Raw genomic sequence first — 6,671 nt, forward strand, 5'->3', positions numbered from 1 at the left:
CGGCGAGCTGCTGGTCCCCGTCCTGCTGAGCGCCGGGGCCGCAGCGACTGCCGCGTTTCCTTGGCAAACACTTGTCTTAACTAAAAGATGAACCAACGCCAGTCACTGAAGCACGGAATCAGTTAGGCTGGAAAAGCCCTCTGAGATCATCGCCTCCAACCTGTGACCGAACGCCACCACGTAAATGGACCAGAACACCGAGTGCCACGTCCGGTCTTTCCTTAAAACACCTCCAGGGATGGCGAGTCCACCACCTCCCCGGGCAGCCCATCCCAATGTGTCTAATCTCCTTTTCTGTGAAGAAATTTTTCCTAATGTCCAATCGAAACCTCCCCGGTAAAGCTTAAGGCTGTGAGTCCTCTTGTCCTGTCTTTATTTGCCTGGGAGAAGGGGCCAGCCCCCACCTGGCTACAGCCTCCTTTCAGGCAGTTGTAGAGAGTGAAAATGTCACCCGAGTCTCCCTTTCCTCCTGGGTAAACAACCTTGTCTCCCTCAGCTGCTCCTCATAGGACGTGTGCTCCAGACCCTTTACTAGTACCATTGCCCTTCTCTGGACTCACTCCAGAGTCACTGGCCTTTGTAAAGCACAACTATCTTTCTTTATTTTAAATGTACTCTCAACTTTGGAAAAAATTGGGGGTAACTTTGATGCATCCCATGATGGCCTTAGTTTGTGTTTCTCACCGAGTAGTTACTCTCTCTCCTCAGTTCCTGAATGTCCTCAGCAGATTCAAATGGATGCTGTGTCTTTCGGAGCCTAATCTGTCAGGCGCCCTTGCTGCACACAGTGAGTGGTCAGCCTCCCTCCAGGGCCAACTACATTTCAGAGCCAGAGGAAACAAATGCTAATTTGCATCCAATGCAAATCAAGCTGCTCTAGTCACAAACCCTTTTTCTAAGGAGCAGAAAGAGGTTTGACTAAACACCTCACAAAAATCCAATAAAATTAATTCGAAAATTGTGCTCCATTTTTTTCCTCATAACCATATCTCTTGATCCTTTCCAGCAGTCCCTAATTTGCCACCACTTTCACATTTTCTAAAATTGTAAAATTGTGAACCAAACCCAGCTTTTTTTTTTTTTTAATGTAAGCATTTATACATTAGTAAATTTTCAAGTATCTGAAGGGAGCCTACAAGAAAGATGGAGGGAGAGTATTTACAAGAGTTTGTAGTGACAAGACAAGGGGGAAAGGATTCAAACTAAAAGAGAATAGGTTTAGATTAGATGTTAGGAAGAAATTCTTCCCTGTGAGGGTGGAAACGCACTGTAACAGGTTGCCCAGAGAAGCTGTGGATGCCTCATCCCTGGAAGTGTTCAAGGAGAGGTTGGATGGGGCTCTGAGCAGCCTGGTCTAGTGGAAGGTGTCCTTGCCCACAGCAGAGGGGGTGGAAGGAGATGATCTTTAAGGTCCCTTCCAACCCAAACCATTCTATAATTCTATGATTTTTAGCCAGAGCAGATTGTTTTTAAGGTTTCAACATATATGTTCTGTACCTTTCACAATCCTCCCAGGTCCCACATGAATATAATGTATGTAATAAGTACATAATTTGCAAGTGATAGATTATCAAATGGGGACAGCCTTTCCCAAGTCTGTGAGTTGTATCTAGCAGAGGAGGAATCTTGCACTCATTGTGAAAATGCTTATTGCAAAAGTGACTATTGTAAAAGGGCAGCTCAATATAGCTCAACATAGCAGTCATGCTTCCATAAGTATTTAAGAGCAACAGTGGAAAGGAAAAAGTGGAAAATGTAACAAAACACATTCCTTGCCAATTGACTTTCACCCAACAGTGATTTTCTTAACAATCTAAAGCAGCCAGAAGCCATTAGGGTCTGCTCAGGACTTACAACAAACTTCTGGATCCCTCTTTAGCACTGATGGTTCACAGCACCTTCTGACTTCTGACATGGTAATGGCCAAAGGAATTTAGAAAAGGTTTAACCACATACAAACATATAAAGAAAGTAATTTGAGTTTTTTGCTGTTGGTTCACTGAATTTTCCCTGGTTTGCGTTCAGCCATTTCTAGGAAACTGACACAGTTATTTGGCACTACCTGTCCCAGTGACCTACTCTAAATGCTGGATTATCTTCAGCTTAAAGGGACACTGAATGCTCTTAAGTGATTTAACCTTCCAGACAAATAAGACAATTATCCTCATCCTCACTTAGTGCAAGCAAAGTCTCCAGCTCCCTCAAACCAGTTCAATACCTACATATTTTAAATTCAGTGTGATCCTCTTTCTACAGACTGGCCAATTTCAAGAAACATTTCCACAGTTCCAGCTCTATGTATTCCAGCTCATTTTCTGTAACACCATTTCCAGTAACTTTTTCATTTCCAAAAGAGCTTTACTCTCCCCAGGTTTTTCCAGTTAGGGGAAACATCAGTGCCAGGGAGCTGTCAGGTAACACCTGAAGAATCCACATTTTGTAGTGCAATGAAAGCAAAGAGGCATCTAAAGAAATTAAATTATAAGATGCAACACCCACACGTGTCAGTTGCTCTGTTCTCTAAGAGCACCAAGTACTCAAAATACCTTACTCAGAAGTAGCTCACACACCACCACTCACCAGGCAGGGGTTATGAGGCTTAACTACCTTAAAAAGGTAAAGTCACTCTGTTTTCATAATTCCTCATCTGCTGGTGAGGAGAAACAGACCCTTGAATTACTGATGCTGTGGCTGTGCTGTGCTCTGCTGTGTGCTACAGATCCTGCCAGAGACCAAAAAAGCCACATAGCATTAGAAATTGCTAGGGAGAGAATAAAAACCAAGCATTGCTATGTTGCTGCATAAATAGACCTACACCTCAAACACTGTGCAGAATGTGGTAGGACTGCCAGAGGTGTGAGATAGGTTATGAAGAATGGCCAAAGGTAGAGAGGGGCATCTGTGAAACCATTAAAGTGAATTGGTAACTTCACTCTGGAAGAGAAAATGGAATATGACAGAAATTTCTAACATTTTTCATTGTCTCTGCAAAACTTTAGGGGCATCAAGTGAAACAAGCAGGTGGCACATCCAAAACTAAATGAATTATTTAAACTACAGAGGTCATCATCTTAGGACATTTTGGATCTTGAAAATTATGTTTCTTCAAAAGTAACTGGACTAAATCATGAGAGAAAAAAAACAGTAAGAAAATTTTCAAACCATAAAATTTCTGGCTCACAACATCCATGAACCTCTAGTGACTGGGACAGTATTCTGGGGTAATGATGCTTCCCTGAGCACTGTCTGAGGACAACAGTCAAGTGACTGGATACCAGACTGGCTGACCAGGTACAGCCATTTTTACTGGGATGTCTCAACATATTTCTGCAATTCATCAGAAGTTTTTTTTCCTAAGCACTGGGTTTATGCTCATAGACTTTATAGTTTTTACAAATCAACATCCACCAGTGAAAATTGTCCTCAAAGGAAATAATTTAACCCACACTGTTGGAAACTTTAATGTTTAAGCTGTACATTTTAGTCCTCTTGAGCTATGTCTGTGCCAGTAAGTAGAATGTTTTATATTTTATGTGTCTTTCAGATGGAGATGATTATATCATCATTTGAAAACTCTCAGGAATTGATTATTTAGAGCAATATAGAATTTTGCCACTCTGTGGCGCCAGATAATTAAAAAGAGGTTGAGCTGTTAAAAGGGAAGCCATGGACCTTCTCATAAACTGGAGTTTTCCTAAGTAGAAAAAGCCTTTATTAGTAATTGAAGTAACTCCAGATTCTTCCTTTCAAAGGAACCAAAGCACAAATACTAGATGTTATTTAGATAAACGCCATTTTTCTGTAATGGAAAGACAAGTCATAGCCTTGAAACAGCAACACTTTAAGTCATCTCATTATAATAATAATTGAACAGTAATGATCTTTTTCCCTTCTTCTCCTCCACTTAAATAATACCATAAAAGTTTTCTGTCAAGAAAGATCAAGATATATTTTAATTTGAACATCACCTGATGTATTTATTTCTATCACAGTTTTGTAATTGCAACTAAAAAATGGGAACTTTTTTCTCTATTGAAAGTCTCAAATAAATATATATGTCATCCTTTCAAAGAATCCACACAAAAACAAACTTACAGAAGACACCGTAGGATCTATGATTTTAGAATCAGAGATGTTTCCTGGCATATATCTCCAACTGTAGACACACATACCAATCTGAAATACCTAAACTTAAATGGTTGCAATATTTATCTATGTGAGAAAGGACCAGAAAAAGCTCCTTTTGTCATGATGGGGTAAGGTCCTGATCCAGCACATCAGAATGACGTTCTACATACGCAGGAAAGTCTCATCAACCCAAAATTTTACATTCTAGTTGCAGATTTGATGACAACTCAATCATCTCTGGAATGAAGCTGGTGGCATTTTTTATATTAGCTTCCACACTCCAGAGTAGACATTTTGCAATACAATGTTCATGATACTTTTTAACAAATGAGGTTATTGTTTAACAAGACAACCAGGAACTTAGAACTTACTTTCTTGTATTAAGTCAATTACAGACAGTAAAAAATCAGGAACATCTTCAGCCCACATGGAGGCTAATATTTAGAATTCACATTATAGAGAGAAATAGTTCATAATGTTCTGACTTTGGTTCACTTCTGCAGGGAGCTAGCTAGCAAATGATCACTCCAAAGTGCAAATACCCACTCTTGCAGTTTGCTTCTACAATGTACAGTGTATCAGTTTTGCATTTTCTGCACATCCTGTCAGGAATATTTGCAGATTTATTAGTGCTTGCATGTAACTTCCATCAGCAACAACAGCAAGGAGGAAGAACTCTCTTCCTGAGTCTGTGCTGACATGTACAATAGTTTTCTGTGTCTTTGCCTGAAGATTTATGGCTTTCCCCCTTGCTTTCTATTTACAAAACAAAGTTGTATTTTGTATTTTTGTATTTTTTTCTATGCATCTCCAGCTGTTCTACTTGTAATTCTATTTCCTTCAGTAATGGAACACACATTCTAGCCACCTCTACATACTTCACAGCTAAGGGCAGTTGAGAGAAAATCCTGAATATCCCCATTCCTTCTTCCAGAATATTTTTCCAAGCTTCTTTATGTATCAGTATCGAGAGGTCCATGACTGTAGAGCATTTTTATTACTTAGAGGGCAGTGAAAATGTCAATCCACTAAACAAACTGAAAGAAACACTCAATGACCGAGCAGGCTTTGCTCTCCCTCTTGCGGTCCAAGCACGTCATTCCCGCAGCCTCCCCCAGCTCTGTCCCTCTGAATTCAATGGCTTTTCGCACACTTGCGGGTATCCAGAGAGAGCGAGCGTGTCACTATCCAAGGAAACGATATGGACAAAGTTTTCATTAAACGCCAATGCTAAATCATTTTGTCTAGCTCTCGTTAGGAATCAAGCGATGATTTTGATTCTTTTGGCTAAATCTGGTAATCAAAACAAAGGCTTTTTTTCAACTTACGGGTTTTTAATGTAGCTTGAACACTCCAAACAGGAGGTATCGGGTGGAAAACAATTGCTATAAAACCGATCATGTTTTTAACACTCTTTTCAGCGACCAGTGTTAAAAACATACATAAAACACTTAGGAAAGTACCATCAAATGAAACAGTTTCAGTGGTTTGGATACTCTAAGGTCACTGCAAGCGGGTGGAAAATTGGAGCCTGTACTGAACGGAATAGGAAAAAATGAAATCGTGTGTATAACCAGATGGGGAATATTCGAGCTTCTAAAACCTTTAAAAATTTTTTTCAAAAGAAAAAACTGCGCTTTAAATGACTCACAGATGAATGTGAAGAAGTAGTCTACTCTGCACACCTACATTATAAATAACCACCAGAGGAATGGTGCAATGTGGTTCGTTTATGCACCAGAAGAGTCTGTGAAACATTTTGCCTCTATAAATCATAATCCAAACAAAATACAATCCCTAAATCTCAGTCCAAATCAACGTGTGTATGAGGAAGATTGCTTTACGTGCCAGACAACATACTAATTACTTCTTGCAAATACTTTGTAATACTTCAGTCAGTCTTTTAGAAGACACAGAGGCGGCTGGTTACCTGAGATGTACTCTCAGCTCTTTTCAGCCGGAGGGGACCAAGAGCCTCCTGCCTGCACGACTCAGCAGCACATGCACCTGCTGCTTTATCCCTGCTGGAACTCAAATACAAAGTGCGTTGTTACCTATCGGACAGGGCAGCTCAGTGAGACCCATTTAGCCCGTAATATCCCCAGCATTGCCCCGGGGACCGCACGGTTCCAACCCTCCGGTTTGTACTTGACAAATGACCTTTCACAAGACGTGTAATTCAAATTACAGTAAGCTCCAATGTTGGAGCCGAGCAACTGCCGAGTAAGCGGATGCTTCTTCCTAACATCGTCTCCGAAACTAAGAGGAAAAAGTCCTAATTCACAAAGGAACTTTAAAAACTGCGATGGGAAAGGAGAGGCGCACGGTTCCAACCCTCCGGTTTGTACTTGACAAATGACCTTTCACAAGACGTGTAATTCAAATTACAGTAAGCTCCAATGTTGGAGCCGAGCAACTGCCGAGTAAGCGGATGCTTCTTCCTAACATCGTCTCCGAAACTAAGAGGAAAAAGTCCTAATTCACAAAGGAACTTTAAAAACTGCGATGGGAAAGGAGAGGAGGCAGGCCGTCTCTTCCTGCGA

At 40.7% G+C, this 6,671-nt stretch overlaps 1 protein-coding gene across 3 annotated transcripts in view; it reads right to left on the minus strand.

The window, feature by feature from the left end:
- Positions 1-6,671, minus strand: part of THADA (THADA, armadillo repeat containing) — a 218,808-nt gene that overhangs the window by 154,779 nt on the left and 57,358 nt on the right. The window lies entirely within an intron of this gene.

Source organism: Corvus brachyrhynchos, unplaced genomic scaffold, assembly GCF_000691975.1.
Source record: "Corvus brachyrhynchos isolate BGI_N302 unplaced genomic scaffold, ASM69197v1 scaffold258, whole genome shotgun sequence".
Taxonomy (NCBI): domain Eukaryota; kingdom Metazoa; phylum Chordata; class Aves; order Passeriformes; family Corvidae; genus Corvus; species Corvus brachyrhynchos.